We start from the raw sequence: 23,575 nt of genomic DNA, 5'->3' as shown, positions 1-23,575 counted from the left end.
GAGGTCCCTTAAAAAATTAAAAATTGAACTACCATATGACCCAGCAATCCCACTACTGGGCATATACCCTGAGAAAACGATAATTCAAAAAGAGTCATGTACCACAATGTTCATTGCAGCTGTATTTACAATAGTCAGGACATAGAAGCAACCTAAGTGTGCATCGACAGATGAATGGATAAAGAAGATGTGGCACATATATACAATGGAATATAAGCCATAAAAAGAAACGAAACTGAGCTATTTGTACTGAGGTGGATGGACATAGAGTCTGTCATACAGAGTGAAGGAAGTCAGAAAGAGAAAAACAAATACCGTATGCTAACACATATATACGGAATCAAAAAAAAAAAAAGGTTCTGAAGAACCTAGGGGCAGGACATGAATAAAGACACAGACGTAGAGAATGGACTTGATGACATGGGGAAGGGGAAGTTTAACCTGGGACGAAATGAGAGAGTGACATGGACTTATATATACTACCAAATGTAAAATAGATAGCTAGTGGGAAGCAGCCACATAGCACAGGGAGATCAGCTCAGTGCTTTGTGACCACCTAGAGGGGTGGGATGGAGGGGTGGGAGAGAGACTCAAGAAGGAGGAGATATGGGGATATATGTAAATGTATAGCTGATTCGCTATGTTATAAAGCAGAAACTATCACACCATTGTAAAGCAATTATACTCCAATAAAGATGTTAAAAAATAATAATAATAAAAATTGAATGAAATAAAAAATATATTGAAAAAAGAAGAAGTAAAGAGATAGGATATCTAATTTAAAAAAATCTTCTAACAAAAGTCAAGGAGCAAATGTTTTCCCTGATAAATTCCACCAAGCATTTAAAGAATATGTAATAAAATCTCCTCACATTATTCCAAACAATGGAGGAGTGAGTACTTCTCAATTAAAAATATGTGGCCAGTATTTAGTGATAGCAAAAACAGACAAAGACATTACAGAATACCACTACTACAAACCAGTATATCATGAATACAGATACAAAGCCTCAAAACAACATACTGACATACCTTATTAAGAAATATATAAAAAGATTCATAAACCATGAGCAAGTGGAATTCACTGGAATACTAGTTTGGTTTCAAATCTGATAATCAATTAATATAATTAAATTTATCAATAGGAAAAAACACATGATCTTCCCAATTGACATGGAAAATCATTTGGGAAAATTCTCCACCTTTTTATGATAAAAGTTACCAAGAATCTAAAAATAGAAGAAAATTCTCAACCTGATAAAGGGCAACAATATATAACCCACTGCTAAACTCAAGAGTGAAAGCCTGAAAGATTCCCCCTCTATGATCAGGAACAAGACTGTAATATTCACTCCTATCACTTCAAGTTGCCATTTACCTGGAGGTTCTAGCCAGGGAAATTAAGCAAGGAAATGAAACAAACTGCATTCAGACTGGAAAAAAACCAGGAAGACTATCTCTCTTTGCAGATTGCATGATTAGGTATGTAGAAATCCCTAAGGAATACTCCAAAAAATATTATACCTAGGAAATAAGTTCAATACGACTGTAAATTATAAGATCAATATACAAAAGTTTTTTTGTGTTTTTATACAGCAGGAATAAACAGTCCAACAATGAAATTAATGACATTTTCAATAGTATAAAAAATAATAAAATACTGAGGAATAAATTTAAGAAAAGTAGTGCAAAATTACAACTTGAGAAAGTATAAAATATGGTTAAAACAAGCTAAAGAAGCTCTCAAAAATAGAAAGACTTCCCAGTTTATGTACTGGATATTTAATATAGTTGTGATAACAATAAATCCCAATTTAATCTACAGGCTCAGCACAGTCTTTCCCAAAACCTAGCTGGCTTTTTTGCAGATATTATCAGGCTGATTCTAAAATTCATGTAAAAAATACAAGGCATTTAAAATGACCAAAACAATATTGAAAAACAAGAAAATATAGGAAGACATAGTCTTCCTGATTTCCAAACTTACTAAAAAGCTATAGTAATCAGAGCAGTTTGGTAATGGCATATGAGAGACATATAGGTCAATGGAATAGAACTGTGTGTCCAGAAGTAAACCATCATACTTACTATTAATTGATTTTTGGTAAGGTTGCCAAGACAATTCACTTAGGGAAAATATCTTTTCAACAAATGGTGTTGTACTAAATAGGTATCCATATGCAAAAAAATAGATTAACTTCCACATTAATCACATCAAACACAGAAATTGACTCAGAATTGAACAAAGACTGAAAGTAATGGCTAAAACTGTAAAATTTTGAAGAACACATTGGCATAAATATCTGTGACTTTGTATTAGACAATGGTTTATTAATTATAACACAAAAAATAACAAAATAAAAAAATGGATAGATGGGACATAATCAAAAAAGTCATCTTGCCACTCCCTTCTGGCCTGCAATACTTCTGTAGAGAAATTAGCTGATAGCTTTTTGAGGGTTCCCTTGTAACTACTGGCAAGATATATGGACAGTCCCAAAAGATAAAACTTGCAACCTAAGATACTCTACCCAGCAAAATTGTAATTTAGAATAGAAGGAGAGATAAAGAATTTCTCAGACAAGCAAAATCTAATGGAATATGACAATACTAAATCTATCCTAAGAGAAATGTTGAAAGGTCTTTGCTAAATAGAAAAGAAGCAAGAAACTATACGAAAGAGGGGGGAAAAAAAAGGAAAATAAATCACTTAAATAAACCAGTAGATAGATTTAAAGTAATCAAAACAATTTTGTGAAAGCAATGATAACTATAATGAAGGGCAAAATAATAAGCAAGAAGATGTAAAAGAGGACATCAAAATCATAAAATGTGGGGGAGGGTAGTAAAAAATGTAGATTTTCTTTAGAAAGTATTTGAGCCTATATGCCTGCCAGCATAAAGCAAGTAGATATAATAATGGGTTAACCTACTTGAAAAACAGGGTAACCACAAATAAAAATATACAATAGATTCACAAAGCACTAAAAAGAAGAGAACACAAGCACAATAAAAAAGAAAATCATCAAAAAACAAAAGGAAAAACAAAAGGAAAAATAAAGTAACAAAGAAGAAATACAAAATCAACTGGAAAAAAAAAACGCTTACAATAGCAATAAATACATACTATTGATAATTACCTTAAGTTTCAATGGACTAAATATTCCAATCAAAAGACATAATGTGACAGATTAGGTAATAAAACAACAGCTTACACTATGCTGCCTACAAGAGACCCAATTTACAGTGAAGGACACACATAGATTGAAAGTGTGGGGATGGAAAAAGATATTTCATGCAAAACGAAATGGCAAGAGAACAGGTTGCAATAATGATATCAGACAAAATAGTCTTTAAAACAAAGGTCATAAAGAAAGATAAAGAAGGAAACTATATAATGATAAAAGGATCAATACAAGAAGGGGATATTGCACTCATTAACATATATGCACCCAATTTAGGATCACCCAAATACATAAAACAAATACTAACATACAAAAAGAGAGAAACTGATGGGAGTCAAATTATAATAGGAGGCTTTAACACCCCAGTGACATCAATGGACAGATCTTCCAGACAGAAAATCAATAAGGCAACAGAGGTCCTAAATGATAAATAGAACAGTTAGACTTATGATATTTTCAAGATATTACATCAAAAAAAAAAAACAACAACAACAACCCCAGAATACACATTTTTTACAGGTGCACATGGAACATTCTCTAGGATAGACCACTGAAGATGACAAAAAACAAGCCTCAACAAATTTAAAAGGATAGAAATTATTCCAAGCATCTTTTCTTACCACAACGGCATGAAACTAGAAATCAAACACAGGAAGAGAAATGAGAAAAAAACAATTACATGGAGACTAAACAACATGTTACTTAAAAAAACAATTGGTCAATGATGAAATCAAAGAGGAAATTTAAAAATACCTTGATACAAATAGCAAAGAAAACTAAACCATACAAAATGTATGGGATGCAGCAAAAACACTCCTAAGAAGAAAGTTCACAGTAATACAGACCTTCCTCAAAAAAGAAGAAAAATTCCAAATAAACAATCTAACCTACCACCTAAAAGATTTAGAAAAAGAAAAAACAAAACATAAAGTCAACATAAGGAAGGAATTAATAAAGATCAGAGAATAAATAAATGGAATAGAGATTAAAATCATTAGAAAAAAACTCAATAAAATCAAGAACTGGTTCTTTGAAAAAGTAAATAATATCAAGAAACCCCTGTTCAGGCTCACCAAGAAGAAAAGAGAGAGGACCCAAATGAACAAAATAGGAAATGAAAGAGGAGTAGTAACAACCAATACCATAGAAATATATTTAAAGAAAATTAAGAGAATACTACACACAATTATATGCTCAAAACTTGGGCAATGTAGAAGAAATGGACAAGTTTTCAGAAACATACAGACCATCAAAGCTGAATCAAAATGAAATAGATAACTTGAACAGACTGATCACTAGAAGTGAAATTGAATCTGTAATAAAATAAAACTCCCTGCAAACAAAAGTCCAGGTCAAGATGGCTTCACTGGTGGATTCTACCAAACATACAAAGAAGAATTTATTCCAATCCTTCTCAAAGTTTTCCAAAAGATTGAAGAGGCAGGAACACTCCCTAAGTCATTCTATGAAGCCACCATCACCCTGATAACAAAACCAGATAAAGGCATTACCAAAAAATGAAATTACAGGCCAATATCTTTGATGAATATAGACACACAAATTCTAAAGTAAATATGAGCAAAAAGAATCCAACAACACATAAAAAAGATCATACATCACAATCAAGTTGGATTCATCCCAGGGTCGCATGGATGGTTCAACATAAGCAAATCAATCAATGTGATATACCACATCAACAAAAGAAATGACAAAAACCACATGATCATCTCAGATGCAGAAAAAGCATTTGATAAAATTCAACATCCATTCATGATAAAATCTCTTACGAAAGTTGGTATAGAGGGAGTATATATCAACATAATGAAAGCTATTTATGACCAACCTACAACCTACATAATACTAAATGGTGAAAAATTGAAAGTCTTCCCACTAAAATCTGGAACAAGACAAGGATGCTCAATCTCATCACTTCTATTCAACACAGTACTGGAAGTCCTAACCACAACAGTCAGACAAGAAAAAGACATAAATTTGTCCAAATTGGAAGGGAAAAGGTAAATCTGTCATTAAATGCAGATGACATGATACTCTATATAGAAAAGCATAAAGACTCTACTAGAACTAATAAAAGATTTCAGCAAGGTAGGAGGATACAAGATTAACATTTGCATTAATTTACACTAACAATGAAACAAAGAAAGGGAAAGTGGAAAAAAATCCCTTTTAAAATCACATCAAAAATATAAAATACTTAGGAATAAACCTGAACAAGGAGTTGAGAAACATATACACTGAGAACTATTAAAAAAATTGGTAAGGAAAATTGAAGATGGTTTAAAGAAATGAATATTTATATCATTATCTTGGATTGAAAAATTAATATTGTTAATATTGCCATAGAACCCACAGCAATCTACAGAATTAATGTGATCCTTGACAAATTTCCCATGACATTTTTCACAGAACTAGAACAAATAATCCTAAGATTTATACGGAACCATAAAAGAGACAGAATTGCCAAAGCACTCCTGAGGAAAACAGAACAAAGCTGGAGGCATAACTCTCCCAGACTTCAGACAATTCTACAAAACTATAATAATCAAAACAGTGTGGTATGGATCAATGGAACAGAATGGAGATCCCAGAAATAAACCCACAAACCTATGGTTAATTAATCTTTGACAAAAGATTCAAGAATATACAATGGAGAGGGAGGAGAGAAGATGGCAGAAGAGTAAGACACGGAGATCACCTTCCTTCCCACAGATACAGTAGAAATACATCTACACGTGGAACTGCTCCTACAGAACAACCACTGAACGCTGGCAGAAAACGTCAGACCTCCAAAAAGGCAAGAAACTCGCCCGGTACTTGGGTAGAGCAAAAGAAAAAGAAATAACAGAGACAAAAGAATAGGGACGGGACCTGCACCAGTGGGAGGGAGCCGTGAAGGAGGAAAGATTTCCACGCACTAGGAAGCCCCTTCGTGGGCAGAGACTGTGCGTGGCAGAGGGGGGAAGCTTCGGAGCCACGGAAGAGAGCGCAGCCACAGGGGTGTGGAGGGCAAAGCGGAGAGACTCCCACATGGAGGATCGGCGCCGAGCAGCACTCACCAGCCTGAGAGAGGCTTGTCTGCTCAGCCGCCGGGGTGGGCGGGGCTGGGAGCTGAGGCTCGGGCTTCGGTCAGATCTCAGGGAGAGGACTGGGGTTGGCGGTGTGAACACAGCCTGAAGGGGTTAGCACACCACAGCTGGCTGGGAGGGAGTCCGGGAAAAAGTCTGCAGCTGCCGAAGAGGCAAGAGACTTTTTCTTGCCTCTTTGTTTCACAGCGCGCAAGGAGAGGGGATTCAGAGCGCCGCCTAAACAAGCTCCACAGACGGGCGCGAGCCGCGGCGATCAGCGCGGGCCCCAGCGCGGGCGTGAGATGCTGAGGCTGCTGCTGCTGCCTCCAAAAAGCCTGTGTGCGAGCACAGGTCACTCTCCACACCGCCCCTCCCGGGAGCCCGTGCAGCCCACCACTGCCAGGGTCCCGTGATCCAGGGACAACTTCCCCGGGAGAACGCACCGTGCGCCTCAGGCTGCTGCAACATCACGACGCCTCTGACGCTGCAGGCTCACCCCACCTCCTCTGAACCCCTCCCTCCCCGCGGCCTGGGTGAGCCAGAGCCCCCGAAGCAGCTGCTCTTTTAATCCTGTCCTGTCTGGGCGGGGAATAGACGCCCTCAGGCGACCTACACGCAGAGGCGGGTCCAAATCCAAAGCTGAACCCCAGGAGCTGTGTGAACAGAGAAGAGAAAGGAAAGTCTCTCCCAGCAGCCTCCGAAGCAGTGGATTAAAACTCCACAAACAACTTGATGTGCCTGCATATGTTGAATACCTGAATAGACAACGAATCATCCCAAATTCAGGAGGTGGACTTTGGGAGCAGGATATATTAATTTTTCCCCTTTTCCTTTTTTTGTGAGTGTATATGTATATGCTTCTGGGTGACATTTTGTCTGTATAGCTTTGCTTTATAATAGCTTTACTTTACTTCACTATATTATAGCCTCTTTCTTTCTTTCTTTCTATTTTTTCTCCCTTTTACTCTGAGCCGTGTGGACAAAAGGCTCTTGGTGCTCCAGCCAGGCATCAGGGCCGTGCCTCTGAGGTGGGAGAGCCAACTTCAGGACACTGGTCCACAAGAGACCTCCCAGCTCCACATAATATCAAACGGCAAAAATCTCTCAGAGATCACCATCTCAACATCAAGACCCAGTTCACTCAATGACCAGCAAGCTACAGTGCTGGACACCCTATACCAAACAACTAGAAAGACAGGAACACAGCCCCATCCATTAGCAGAGAGGCTGCCTAAAATTATAATAAGGCCACAGACACCCCAAAACACACCACCAAATGTGGACGTGCCCACCAGAAAGACAAGATCCAGCCTCATCCACCACAGCTCAGGCACTAGTCCCCTCCACCAGGAAGCCTACACAACCCACTGAAACAACCTTAGCCAATGGGGACAGACACCAAAAACAACAGGAACTACAAAACAGCAGCCTGTGAAAAGGAGACTCCAGACACAGTAAGATAAGAAAAATGAGACAACAGAAAAACACACAGCAGATGAAGGAGCAGGGTCAAAACACACCAGACTTAACAAATGAAGAGGAAATAGGTAGTCTACCTGAAAAAGAATTCAGAATAATGATAGTAAGGATGATCCAAAATCTGGGAAATAGAATAGACAAAATGCAAGAAACATTTAACAAGGACGCAGAAGAACTAAAGAGGAACCAATGATGAAAAACACAATAAATGAAATGAAAAATACTCTAGATGGGATCACTAGCAGAATAACTGAGGCAGAAGAAAGGATAAGTGACCTGGAAGATAAAATGGTGGAAATAACTACTGCAGAGCAGGATAAACAAAAAAGAATGAAAAGAACTGAGGACAGTCTCAGAGACCTCTGGGACAACATTAAACGCACCAACATTTGAATTATAGGGGTCCCAGAAGAAGAAGAGAAAAAGAAAGGGACTGAGAAAATATTTGAAGAGATTATAGTTGAAAACGTCCCTAATAAGGGAAAGGAAACAGTTAATCAAGTCGTGGAAGCACAGAGAGTCCCATACAGGATAAACCCAAGGAGAAATATGCCAAGACACATATTAACCAAACTGTCCAAAATTAAATATAAGGAAAACATATTAAAAGCAGCAAGGGAAAAACAACAAATAACACACAAGGGAATCCCCATAAGGTTAACATCTGATCTTTCAGCAGAAACTCTGCAAGCCAGAAGGGAGTGAGAGGATATACTTAAAGTGATGAAGGGGAAAAACCTACAACCAAGATTACTCTACCCAGCAAGGATATCATTCAGATGTGATGGAGAAATTAAAAGCTTTACAGACAAGCAAAAGCTGAGAGAGTTCAGCACCACCAAACCAGCTTTACAACAAATGCTAAAGGAACTTCTCTAGGTAAGAAACACAGAGAAGGAAAACACCTACAATAGCAAACCCAAAACATTTAAGAAAATGGGAATAGGAACATACATATCGATAATTACCTTGAATGTAAATGGATTAAATGCTCCCACCAAAAGACACAGGCTGGCTGAATGGATACAAAAACAAGACCCATATATATGCTGTCTACAAGAGACCCACTTCAGACCTAGAGACACATACAGACTGAAAGTGAGGGGATGGAAAAAGATATTCCATGCAAATGGAAATCAAAAGAAAGCTGGAGTAGCAATTTTCATATCAGACAAAATAGACTTTAAAATAAAGACTATTACAAGAGACAAAGAAGGACACTATATAATGATCAAGGGATCGATCAAAGAGGAAGGTATAACAATTGTAAATATTTATGCACCCAACATAGGAGCACCTCAATACATGAGGCAAATACTAACAGCCATAAAAGGGGAAATCGACAGCAACACAATCATAGTAGGGGACTTTAACACCCCACTTTCAACAATGGATAGATAATCCAAAATGAAAATAAATAAGGAAACACAAGCTTTAAATGATACATTAAACAAGATGGACTTAATTGATATTTATAGGACATTCCACCCAAAAACAACAGAATACACATTTTTCTCAAGTGCTCATGGAACATTCTCCAGGATAGATCATATCTTGGGTCACAAATCAAGCCTTGGTAAATTTAAGAAAATTGAAATCATATCAAATATCTTTACCAACCACAACGCTATGAGACTAGATATCAATTACAGGGAAAGATCTGTAAAAAATACAAACACATGGAGGCTACACAATACACTACTTAATAACGAAGTGATCACTGAAGAAATCAAAGGGGAAATCAAAAAATACCTAGAAACAAATGACAATGGAGATACGACGACCCAAAACCTATGGGACGCAGCAAAAGCAGTGCTAAGAGGGAAGTTTATAGCAATACAAGCCTACCTGAAGAAACAGGAAACATCTCGAATAAACAACCTAACCTTGCACCTAAAGCAATTAGAGAAAGAAGAACAAAAAAACCCCAAAGCCAGCAGAAGGAAAGAAATTATAAAGATCAGGTCAGAAATAAATGAAAAAGAAATGTAGGAAACAATAGCAAAAATCAATGAAACTAAAAGCTAGTTCTTTGAGAAGATAAACAAAATTGATAAACCATTAGCCAGACTCATCAAGAGAAAAAGGGAGAAGACTCCAATCAATAGAATTAGAAATGAAAAAGGAGAAGTAACCACTGACACTGCAGAAATACAAAAGATCATGAGAGATTACTACAAGCAACTTTATGCCAATAAAATGGACAACCTGGAAGAAATGGACAGATTCTTAGAAATGCACAAACTGCCGAGACTGAACCAGGAAGAAATAGAAAATATGAACAGACCACTCACAAGCACTGAAATTGAAACTGTGATTAAAAACCTTCCAACAAACAAAAGCACAGGACCAGATGGCTTCACAGGTGAATTCTATCAAACATTTAGAGAAGAGCTAACACCTATCCTTCTCAAACTCTTCCAAAATATTGCAGAGGGAGGAACACTCCCCAACTCATTCTACGAGGCCACCATCACCCTGATACCAAAACCAGACAGAGATGTCACAAAGAAAGAAAACTACAGGCCAATATCACTGATGAACATAGATGCAAAAATCCTCAACAAAATACTAGCAAACAGAATCCAACAGCACATTAAAAGGATCATACACCATGTTCAAGTGGGGTTTATCCCAGGAATGCAAGGATTCTTCAATATATGCAAATCAATCAATGTGATACACCATATTAACAAATTGAAGGAGAAAAACCATATGATCATCTCAATAGATGCAGAGAAAGCTTTCAACAAAATTCAACACCCATTTATGATAAAAACCCTGCAGAAAGTAGGCATAGAGGGAACTTTCCTCAACATAATAAAGGCCATATATGACAAACCCACAGCCAACATTGTCCTCAATGGTGAAAAACTGAAACCATTTCCACTAAGATCAGGAACAAGACAAGGTTGCCCACTCTCACCACTATTATTCAACATAGTTTTGGAAGTGTTAGCCACAGCAATCAGAGAAGACAAAGAAATAAAAGGAATCCAAATCGGAAAAGAAGAAGAAAAGCTGTCACTGTTTGCAGATGACATGATACTATACATAGAGAATCCTAAAGATGCTACCAGAAAACTCCTAGAGCTAATCAATGAATTTGGTAAAGTAGCAGGATACAAAATTAATGCACAGAAATCTCTTGCATTCCTATACACTAATGACGAAAAATCTGAAAGTGAAATTAAGAAAACACTCCCGTTTACCATTGCAACAAAAAGAATAAAATATCTAGGAATAAACCTACCTAAGGAGACAAAAGACCTGTATGCAGAAAATTATAAGACACTGATGAAAGAAATTAAAGATGATACAAATAGATGGAGAGATATACCATGTTCCTGGATTGGAAGAATCAACATTGTGAAAATGACTCTACTACCCAAAGCAATCTACAGATTCAATGCAATCCCTATCAAACTACCACTGGCATTTTTCACAGGACTAGAACAAAAAATTTCACAATTTGTATGGAAACACAAAAGACCCCGAATAGCCAAAGCAATCTTGAGAACGAAAAATGGAGCTGGGGGAATCAGGCTCCCTGACTTCAGACTATACTGCAAAGCTACAGTAATCAAGACAGTTGGGTACTGGCACAAAAACAGAAATATAAATCAATGGAACAAGATAGAAAGCCCAGAGATAAACCCACACACATATGGTCACCTTATCTTTGATAAAGGAGGCAAGCTTATACAGTGGAGAAAAGACAGCCTCTTCAATAAGTGGTGCTGGGAAAATTGGACAGATACATGTAAAAGTATGAAATTAGAACACTCCCTGTCACCATTCACAAAAATAAACTCAAAATGGATTAAAAACCTAAGTGTATAATGACGGAAAATCTGAAAGTGAAATTAAGAAAACACTCCCGTTTACCATTGCAACAAAAAGAATAAAATATCTAGGAATAAACCTACCTAAGGAGACAAAAGACCTGTATGCAGAAAATTATAAGACACTGATGAAAGAAATTAAAGATGATACAAATAGATGGAGAGATATACCATGTTCCTGGATTGGAAGAATCAACATTGTGAAAATGACTCTACTACCCGAAGCAATCTACAGATTCAATGCAATCCCTATCAAACTACCACTGGCATTTTTCACAGAACTAGAACAAAAAATTTCACAATTTGTATGGAAACACAAAAGACCCCGAATAGCCAAAGCAATCTTGAGAACGAAAAATGGAGCTGGGGGAATCAGGCTCCCTGACTTCAGACTATATTACAAAGCTTCAGTAATCAAGACAGTTTGGTACTGGCACAAAAACAGAAATATAGATCAATGGAACAGGATAGAAAGCCCAGAGATAAACCCACACACATACGGTCACCTTATCTTTGATAAAGGAGGCAAGCATATACAGTGGAGAAAAGACAGCCTCTTCAATAAGTGGTGCTGGGAAAACTGGAGAGGTACATGTAAAAGTATGAAATTAGAACACTCCCTGACACCATGCACAAAAATAAACTCAAAATGGATTAAAGACCTAAGTGTAAGGGCAGACACTATCAAACTCTTAGAGGAAAACATAGGCAGAACACTCTATGACATACATCACAGCAAGATTCTTTTTGACCCAGCTCCCAGAGAGATGGAAATAAGAACACAAATAAACAAATGGGACCTAATGAAACTTAAAAGCTTTTGCACAGCAAAGGAAACCATAAACAAGACCAAAAGACAACCATCAGAATGGGAGAAAATATTTGCAAATGAAGCAACTGACAAAGGATTAATCTCCAAGATTTACAAGCAGCTCATGCAGCTCAATAACAAAAAAAACGAACAACCCAATCCAAAAATGGGCAGAAGACCTAAATAGACACTTCTCCAAAGAAGATATACAGATGGCCTACAGACACATGAAAGAATGCTCAACATCATTAATCATTAGAGAAATGCAAATCAAAACTACAATGAGATATCATCTCACACCGGTCAGAATGGCCATCATCAAAAAATCTAGAAACAATAAATGCTGGAGAGGGTGTGGAGGAAAGGGAACCCTCTTGCACTGTTGGTGGGAATGTAAATTGATACAGCCACTATGGAGAACAGTATGGAGGTTCCTTAAAAAACTACAAATAGAACTACCATACGACCCAGCAATCCCACTATTGGGCATATACCCTGAGAAAACCATAGGTCAAAAAGTGTCATGTACCACAATGTTCATTGCAGCTCTATTTACAATAGCCAGGACATGGAAGCAACCTAAATGTCCATCGACAGATGAATGGATAAAGAAGATGTGGCACATATATACAATGGAATATTACTCAGCCATTAAAAGAAACATAATTGTTATTTTTAGTGCGGTGGATAGACCTAGAGTATGTCATACAGAGTGAAGTAAGTCAGAAAGAGGAAAACAAATATCGTATGCTAACACATATATATGGAATGTAAGAAAAAAAAAAAGGTCATGAAGAACCTAAGGGTAAGATGGGAATAAAGACACAGACCTACTCTAGAATGGACTTGAGTATATGGAGATGGGGAAGGGTAAGCTGGGACAAAGTGAGAGAGTGGCATGGACGTATATACACTACCAAACGTAAAATAGATAGCTAGTGGGAAGTAGCTGCATAGCACAGGGAGACCAGCTAAGTGGTTTGTGAGCACCTAGAGGGGTGGGATAGGGAGGGTGGAAGGGAGGGAGATGCAAGAGGGAAGAGATATGGGAACATATGTATATGTATAACTGATTCACTTTGTTATAAAGCAGAAACTAACACACCATTGTAAAGCAATTATACTCCAATAAAGATGTTAAAAAAAAAAGAAGTATTGGGGAGGTGGTGGAATGAATTGGGAGATTGTGCTTGACATATAGGCACTAATATGTATAAAATAGATAACTAATAAGAACCTGCTTTATAAAAAATGAATAAAGTAAAATTATTTAAAAAAAAAAAAACTATTGCTGTATGCAACAATGAGAAACTCACAAACAATATTGAAAGATGCCACATACGAATACACACTATATGATATATAAATATAAAAAAAAGTACAGAAAGTTATTTATGATGGTAGAATGCAGGAGAGTAATAACTCTAGCAGGAAATGACCTAGAGAATTCAATGAAGGGTTTCTGATATGTTAATAATCTTCTATTTTTTAATGTGGTTGGTGATTACATGGGTATGATTTCTAAATGATTTGTTTACATTTTTTCCGTTTTATCACATTTTAAATTGTATAAAAAGATAAGTTAAAAAATAAAAGGGAACTTTACTTAGAAAAACTCAGAAAAATCCTTCATATTCTGGAATTACTGGTTGTTCAGCATAATTTCTACCATCCTTCCTGATAGACTTTGGAATAAAAATAATGTCAAGAGAGAAGAGAATTTTTAATATATATTAACTATTAAATTCAGAAAGTTTTATATATGTATATTTTTTATAACAAGACAACAGGGTACGATAAAAAGAGACAGAGAACTACTCAAGCTCTTAATAGTAAAAAAAAAAAATACATTATTTCAAAATTATAAGTAAATTAATTGGAGAATATTGATAATGCCAATATTTCCAGAAGGAATAACAATATGTCAGGTTCAGAAAGAGAGAAAAGATAATAAAACTAGAAGATCAATCCAGGTGTTCCAATATCTCAGTAAGGATACCTAAAAATCACTAAGTAAACAAATAATGACATTATCAAAGAAATAATACAAGTGAATTTTCTCTCTCTAAAAGTCATGGATTTCTAGAGTTAAATGCCTCAAAAAATTGAAAATCAGAAAAATCATTGAAAAAATAAAAGAAAAATCTCCAAGTAAGATCAATTTTTAAGAATGACATAGGATTTCCATTAGCAACACTGGACACTAGAACAAAATGAATAAACACCTTCAAAATTCTGAGAGAAAATAACTTAAAATCTAGAAATTTTGGTCTAACCAAATTATCAATCAAGCATGAGGGAATAAAATAATTATTTTCAGATATTTATGGACAGAAATATTTATCCCTCATATTCAACCATTTTCTAGCAGATACTTGAAAATGTACTCCAGGAAAAATGAGTTGATAAACCATGGAATATAGGAAACACTGATTCACCCAGGAGAATATTGATGGAAGTTGAGGCCTAAAGATCAATGAGTCAAAATTGGAGGAGGAAGTCACATTTGTCAAAGAATGAAATTAGTTGAGAATTTGGAGTAACTGAAAATTGCAATAAAATTATAGAATTAAAGGGAGAAAGCAATTACTAACAAAAAGGAAAACAAAGCTATAAAATGAAATAAATGCAATTAGAGTATACCCTGATGTCTATGCAATTAATACATTTTACATACTTTATTTAAACACTATTGATTTCAAACTTTTTGAATTATCCTAAAGCAAGGAATAAAAGATCCAATTTTGATTACAGAAGAGAATTTAAATATTTTAAATATTAACCAACATAAAATTTAAAAATATATGTAAAAGGGAAATTCAAAGGTAGAAATGGAAAACAGGTAGAAAGACATACTAAAGATGTTCTTGATTTTATCTTACAAAATAAAGAGAAAACTTCCTTATAATTCATAAGTTCAGAAATAAAAGTCCAAACATATTTTATTTCAAAAGATAATATTCAAAAAAGACTGATGAAGCAATATTCAAAGGGAGAAAGTGAGAAATAGTGAAATTTTCATTAGATATAGCAGGGAGTCAAAAGATGTTAACAAATATGGAGAAATCAAGAAATATTTAAGTATATTACTTGATAATATGAGGTAACTAAAGAATTGAACAAACATTCTAAGGGCTGTCTTTTCATCTTGTTTATGGTTTCCTTTGCTGTGCAAAAGCTTTTGTTTCATTAGGTCCCATTTGTTCATTTTTGTTTTTATTTCTATTTCTCTTGTAGGTGGGTCAAAAACAGATCATGCTGTTATTTATGTCCAAGGGTGTTATTCCTATATTTTCCTCTAAGAGTTTTACAGTATCTAGTCTTAGATTTAGGTCTTTAATCCATTTTGAGTTTGTTTTTGTGTATGGTGATAGGGAGTGTTCTAATTTTATTCTTTTACCTGTGGCTGTCCAGTTTTCCCAGCACCACTTATTGAAGAGACTCTCTTTTATCCAGTATATATCCTTGCCTCCTCTGTCATAGAATAGTTGACCATAGGTGCATGGGTTTATCTCTGGGCTTTCTATCCTGTTTCATTGATCTATATTATTGTTTTTGTACCAGTGCCATACTGTCTTGTTTACTGTAGCTTTGTAGTATAGTCTGAAGTCAGGGAGTCTGATTCTTCCAGCTCCGTTTTTTTCCCTCAAGATTGCTTTGGCTATTCGGGGTCTTCTGTGTCTCCATATAGGTTTTAAGATTTTTTTGTTCTAGTTCTGTGAAAAAAGCCATTGGTAATTTGATAGGGATTGCATTGAATCTGTAGATTACTTTGTGTAATATAGCCATTTTCACAATATTGATTCTTCCAATCCAAGAATATGGTATATCTCTTCATCTGTTTGTATCACCCTTAATTTCTTTCATCAGTGTCTTATAATTTTCTGCATACAGGTCTTTTGTCTCCTTAGATTGGCTTATTCCTAGGTATTTCATTCTTTCTGTTGCAATGGTGAATGGAATGGTTTCCTTAATTTCTCTTTCTGATCATTCATTGTTAGTGTATATGAATGCCAGAGATTTTTGTGCATTAATTCTGTTTCCTGCTACTTTACCGATTTCATTGATTAGCTCTAGTAGTTTTCTGGTGGCATCTTTAGGATTCTCTATCTATAGTATCATGTCATCTGCAAACAGTGACAGTTTTACTTTTTCTTTTCCAATTTGGATTCCTTTTATTCATTTTTCTTCTCTGATTGCTGTGGCTGGGACTTCCAAACTATGTTGAATAACAGTGGTGAGAGTGGACAATCCTCAGAAGGGGTAAAATATTTGCAAATGAATAACGGGAAAAGGATTAATCTCCAAAATATAAAACGAGCTCATGCAGCTCAATATCAAAAAAACAAACAACCCGATTAAAAAATGGGCAGAATACCTAAATAGACATTTCTCCAAAGAAGACATGCAGATGTCCAAGAGGCACATGGAAAGCTGTTCAACAACACTAACTTTTAGAGAAATGCAAACCAAAACTAAAATGAGGTATCACCTCACACCAGTTAGAATGGCCATCATCAAAATATCTAAAAACTATAAATGCCAGAGAGGGCGTGGAGAAAGGGGAACCCTCTTGCACTGTTGGTGGGAATGTAAATTGACACAGCCACTATGGAGAATAGTATGGAGGTTCCTTAAAATCTAAAAATAGAATTACCATATGACCAGCAATCCCACTATTGGGCATATACCCAGATAAAACCATATTTCAAAAAGACACATGCATCCCAATGTTCATTGCAGCACTATTTACAATAGTCAGGTCATGGAAGCAACCTAAATGTCCATCAACAGACAAATGTAAAAAGAAGATGTACATATATACAATGGAATATTACTCAGCCATAAAAAGGAATGAAATTGTCTCATTTGTAGAGGTTGGATGGACCTGGAGACTGTCATACAGAGTGAAGTAAGTCAGAAAGAGTAAAGCAAATATCGTATATTAACACATATTTGTGAAATCTACAAAATTGGTACAGATTTACTGATTTGCAAAGCAGAAATAGAGACACAAATGTAAAGAACAAATGTATGGACACCAAGGGGGGAAACGGGGGGTGGGATGAATTGGGCGATTGGGATTAACATATATACAACAATAGGTATAAAATAGATAACTATTGGGAACCTGCTGTATAGCACAAGGAACTCTACTTCACTTCCCTGTACAGTAGAAGGTAACACAACGTTGTAAAACAGCTATACCCCAGTAAAAGAAAATGAAAAATAAAGACAGTGAATAAGATTAAATGTAAATTTCCACTAACAAAATACAAACATACAAGAGGGAAAAAAAGCGTAATGCCTATGGTACAATTCATCACCAGAAATTTTATGGCAGAAAAATGTTTTTAATTTATAATGGCAATAATAAGTGGCATTGGGCAAAGCCTGAAAGAGACTTCTTTTTTTCCTACTAGGAGTCTTCTAGGAATAGAATAGAGATGTAATCATTACTCATCCTTAGATGCTGAATGTTTAAAGGCATCTTACGCAACAGCATGCATTTTATTACCCTGCTATATACACCAGGCAGAAAAATTTTACCAAAACTGAAACTCTCATGCCCTGTTTATCATAACTGAGTCCAATTAAGGCCACAAGGTGGATAAAGTGGAGGGTTCTCTCCTTGTCAGAACCTGAAGGCTGACTTTGAGAATTTCAACAATAGAGCCAGTCCTAAGAAAGGAGCCATGTTCTAGTGTTTGGCTTAAAAAAAATGTATTTTAAATGAGTCTAACCCTGGGGACACACACACACACACACAGTTTCATTGGCAGATTTTTCTGTCAAATGGAATGCAGTGGTAGACAACTCACTGAGCACTGTTCCCAAAGCCCACCATGCACATGTCCAAGGCATTATTCCATGCTTTCTTGTTTCACTCTCCTCTCTACAGATGGGACGTCACCAGGAGTACTTATTCACCACCTTCACTGTAACTCCTCTACCCCCCAACCCCTATATCACCTTCATTCATTCATTTACATTTACTAAAATATTCAAATCAACAAATATTTATAGTATGACAATATATCAAGCATTAAAAATACAATGGTGATTATGACATGATCCCCTATTTTTAAGGCAAGAAGTTCCTAATTTAGTAGAGTAGATAGCTGAGCAAACAATCATACCACTGCACGACTGCATGATAAGGGCTCTGCTACAGAGTGTTCTAGGTACTGAGATTTATAGGTAACAGGAGAGAATAACACATTTAGCATGGAGGCACTGAGAGAATGCTTCCTGGAGGAGATGCCCTTTTTTTTAAATAAATGTATGTATGTATGTATTTTTGGCTGTTTTGGGTCTTCGCTGCTGTGCACGGGCTTTCTCTAGTTGCGGAGAGTGGGGGCTACTCTTCATTGCAGTGCACGGCCTTCTCATTGTGGTGCCTTCTCTTGTTGCAGAGCACGGGCTCTAGGCACGTGGGCTTCAGTAGTTGTGGCACATGGGCTCAGTAGTTGTGGCTTGTGGGCTCTAGAGTGCAGGCTCAGTAGTTGTGGCACGTGGGCTTAGTATGGGATCTTCCCAGACCAGGGATTGGACCCGTGTCCCCTGCATTGGCAGGCAGATTCTTAACCACTACGCCACCAGGGAAGTCCCGAGATACCCTTTGTTAAGTTGAGTTGTGATGCACGAGTGGGCATTTTCTAGTAGGAAACATGTAGAAAGACAAGGCAGGCAGAAGGAACAAGATGTGAAAAATGGAAAAATGTGAGAAATGGATGCAGCATGTGCACAGAGCGGTGAGTGTGGAGTGGAGCTGAAGAACTAAGCCTAAGGGTTCTTCCCTGGCGGTCCAGTGGTTAAGACTCCACTGTAGGGGCACAGGTTCAATCCATGGTCTGGGAACTAAGATCCTACATACTGCGTAGTGTGGCCAAGAAAAAAATATCTCTACTGAATAGCACAGGGAGCTCTACTCGCAATACTCTAATGGCCTATATGGGAAAATAATCTAAAAATAAGGTGGATATATGTATATGTATAACTGATTCACTTTGCTGTACACCTGAAACTAACACAGCATTGTAAATCAACTAGACTCCAGTAAAACTTTTTAAAAAAGAATTTAAAAAACAAAATTTAAAAGAATTAGAATATTTTTTGAATATTTATATTGAGATAAATTTTAGTATTGGCAGAGACTATAAAATTGATTTTTTAAACCCTGTTTATGCATTACTTTGATAAATTAAACAAATAAAATATTTAAATATAAAATTAATACAAATATGCTTTGGCCCTGAACTTCCTCTTTGTAGACTCTAACATATAGACTTAATATATCAGTTGTTCATTAATTTATTTACTTCTTTATTCAAGTGAATTTGTTGAACCCCTACCATATGCCTGTCCCTATCTTAAGAATTAGAGATAAGTGGTGAGAGAAAAACCCACAAGCCTGGGTATCTATCAATACAAAAATTGTTGTATACATTATTATATGCCCACCCTATGAGTTATTATCCAGCTAATAAAGTATATGAACTTGCTGATCTCTTCATTGGTTTTGGAAGCACATCTGTTCCAAACTGTTGACCACTATATAATAACAGGTAACAGTTCCCCCACTGGATACACCAATTATATCCTGCTCAATTTATTTGCAACTAACATTTTCAAGTGTTGATATCTATTAGTTTAAATTTGTTTTTAAATTTCAAAAGGAACATTTTTCACAAATTTGACCTCTTTTCCTATTGTTTGTTTGGAGTATAATTGACCTACAACACTATGTTTGTTCCTGTTGCATGACATAGATGTTCTGATATTTCTATACATTACAAAATGATCACCACAATAAGTCTAGTTATGATCTGTTACCATATTAAGAAATTACATAGTTATTGACTATACTCCTCACACAGTACATATCGTGCATCATTTATTTTGCAACTGGAAGTGTGTAACTATCAATTTTCCTCAACCAATTCTTTCCTCCCCCCAACCCACTTTCCTCTGGCAACAGCTTCTTTGTTCTCAGTATCTATGACTCTGTTTCAGTTTTGTTATGTGTGTTTATTTGTTTTGTTTTTAAGATTCTACATATAAGTGAAATCATACAGTATTTGTCTTTCTCTGTCTGATTTATTTCAATTAGGATAGTACTTTCTACGTCCATTCATGCAGTTGCAAATGACAAAATTTTATTCTTTTTTATAGCAAAAAAACCCCCAAAAACATTGCTAGACCTGTTTTATGGTTTCAGATTTTACTCTATTTTGAGTTTATTTTTGTACATAGTGTTAGAAAGTAGTCCAGTTTGATTTTTTGCATGTAGCTGTTCATTTTACTCAACACCATTTATTGAAGAGGCTGTGTTTTCCCATTGTATATTTTTGTCCCCTTTTCATAGACTAATTGACCATATAAGTGTAGGTACTTTTCTGGGCTCTCTATTCTGTTATATTGATCTATATGTCTGGTTTTGTACCAGTACTATACTATTTTATTTACTGTAGCTTGTTAGTATAATTTGAAATCAAGAAGCATGATACCTCCAGTTTTGTTCTTTCTTAAGATTGTCTGGCTACTCAGGAACTTTTTTGTTTCCATACAAATTTTGGAAATATTTGTTCTAATTCTGTGACAAATGCCATTGGTATTTGAAAGGAATTATTGAGATATCAAATCTGTAGACTGGTTGTGGAGTATGATCATTTTAACAATATTATTTAGTTCAATCTACGAGCATAGTATATGTTTCCATCTGTTTATGTCATCTTCAATTTCTTTCATCAGTGTCATAGTTTTCCAAGGACAGGTCTTTACCATGTTACTGAGATTTATTCCTAGGTATTTTATTCTTTTTGATGCAATTATAAGTGGGATTGTTTTCTTAATTTCTCTTTCTGATAATTCATTGTTTGTATATAGAAATGTAACATATTTCTGTATATTAAATTTTTGTCCAGCTACTTTAGTAAATTTATGGATGAATTCCAGTAGTTTTTTTGTGGCATGTTTAGGATTTTTCTATGTATAGTATAATGTCATCTACAAACAGTGACAGTATTAGTTTCCCTTTGCCAATTATTTATTCCTTATATTTCTTTCCTTGTGTGATTGCTGTGGCTATGACTTCTAATACTTGTTGCATAAAAGTGGTGAGAGTGGGCATCCTTGTTTTGTTCCTGATCTTAGAGGAATCGTTTTCCGCTTTTCACTTGTGAATAAAATGTGAGCTGGAAACTTGCCATATGTGGCCTTTATTATGTTGAGGTATGTTTCCCTCATACCTTGTTTCGTTAGAGTTTTTATCATAAATGGATGTTGAATTTTGTCAAAATCATTTTATCCATTTATTGAGATAATCGTATGATATTTATTCTTCACTTTGTTAACATGGTTTATCACAATTACAGATTTTTGGATATTGAAACATACTTCCAACCCTTGAATAAATCCTACTTGATCATGGTGTATGATCCCTTTAATGTATTGTTGAATTTGGTTTGCTAATATTTCAGTGAGGAATTTTTGCACTTATGTTCATCTGTTATGTTGACACATAATTTTCATTTTTGTGTTAATTTTGTCTGGTTGTGGTATCACTGTGAAACTCATAGATGTGACCCTTCCTCTGCAATTTTTTGGAGTAGTTTGAGAAGAATAGGTGCTAACTCTTTTCCAAATGTTTGGTAGATTTCACCTGTGTAGTCATCTGGTCCTGGAATTTTGTTTGCTGGGAGTGTTTTGTTTTTGTTTTCATTTTTGTTTTATGGTGATTCAGTTTCATTACTGGTAATTGATCTTTTCATATTTTCTATTTCTTCCTGGTTCAATTTTGGGAGAATGTACATTTTTAGGAATTTGTTCATTTCTTCTAGATTGCCCATTCTATTGGCCTATAATTGTTTATACTAATATCTTATGATCCTTCATATCTTTTATAGTTTCAGTTGTAACTTCTTTTTCATTTCTAATTTTATTGATTTGGGTCATCTCACTTTTTCTCTTGATGATTCTGGCTAAAATGTATCAATTTTGTTTATCTCTTCAAATAACCAGCTCTGAGCTTCAGAAAGTTGCTTTTTTTTGCCTCAATTTTATTTGTTTCTCCTCTAACCACTATGATCACTTTTCTTCTACTAACTTTGGTTTTTGTTTGTCCTTCTTTTTCTAGTTACTTTAGGTGTAGGTTTAGGTTGTTTATTTGAGATTTTTCTTGTTTCCTGATGTAGGCTTCTATCACTGTAAACGTCCTTCTTATTACTGATTTTGCTCTGTCCCATAGATTTTGTATCATCATGTCTGTTTTCATTTGCCTCCAGATATTCTTTGATTTCTTCAATGATCCGTTGTTTGTTTAGTACCATATTGTTTAACCTCTAAAAGTTCATCTTTTTTTGCAGTTTTCTTTTTGTTGATTTCTAGTCACATAGTGTTGTGGTCAGAAAACTTGCTTGATATGATTTCAATTTTCTTAAATTTACTGAGACTTCTTTTATGCCCTAGTGCATGATCTATCCTGGAGAATGCTCCATGTGCACTTAAAAAAAATGGATATTTGGCTGTTTTGGATGAAATGTTTTATATATATGTATTTCTCTCTCTCTCTCTCTATATATATATATTTATTAAGAAATATATATATTTCTTAATTCCATCAGGTCTAATATGTCATTTAAAGCCAGTGTTTCCTTATTGATTTTGTTTCTGGATGATCTGTTCATTCATGTCGGTGTGGTGTAAAGTTCCCTACTATTATTGTGCTCCTGTCAATTTCTCTTTATGTCTGTTAACATATGCTTCATATATTTAAGTGATCATATGTTGGGTGCATATATATTTATAGCTGTTATATCTTTTTCTTGGATTGATAGCTTGGGCATTATATGTTTTTCTTGGTTTCTTGTTTCAGTATTTGTTTTAAATTCGGTTTTGTCTGATATAAGTATTGCTACCCTGGCATTATTTTCATTTACATTTACATGAAATATCTTTTTTTCATGTGCTCCATTTCACTCTATGTGTGTCTTTAGATCTGCAGTGAGTCTCTGGTAGTCTCTCTCTCCTCCTATCTATCTATGTCTCTATCTATCTAGGTCTCTATCTATCTATCTAATATTGTGTTTGCTTACATTCAGGCAATCTATGTGTTTTGGTTAGAACATTTAGTCCATTTACATTTAAACTAATTATTGATAAGTATGTACT

This window comes from Balaenoptera ricei, chromosome X, assembly GCF_028023285.1.
Source record: "Balaenoptera ricei isolate mBalRic1 chromosome X, mBalRic1.hap2, whole genome shotgun sequence".
Lineage (NCBI taxonomy): Eukaryota > Metazoa > Chordata > Mammalia > Artiodactyla > Balaenopteridae > Balaenoptera > Balaenoptera ricei.
Note: the sequence above shows the minus strand (reverse complement) of the source record.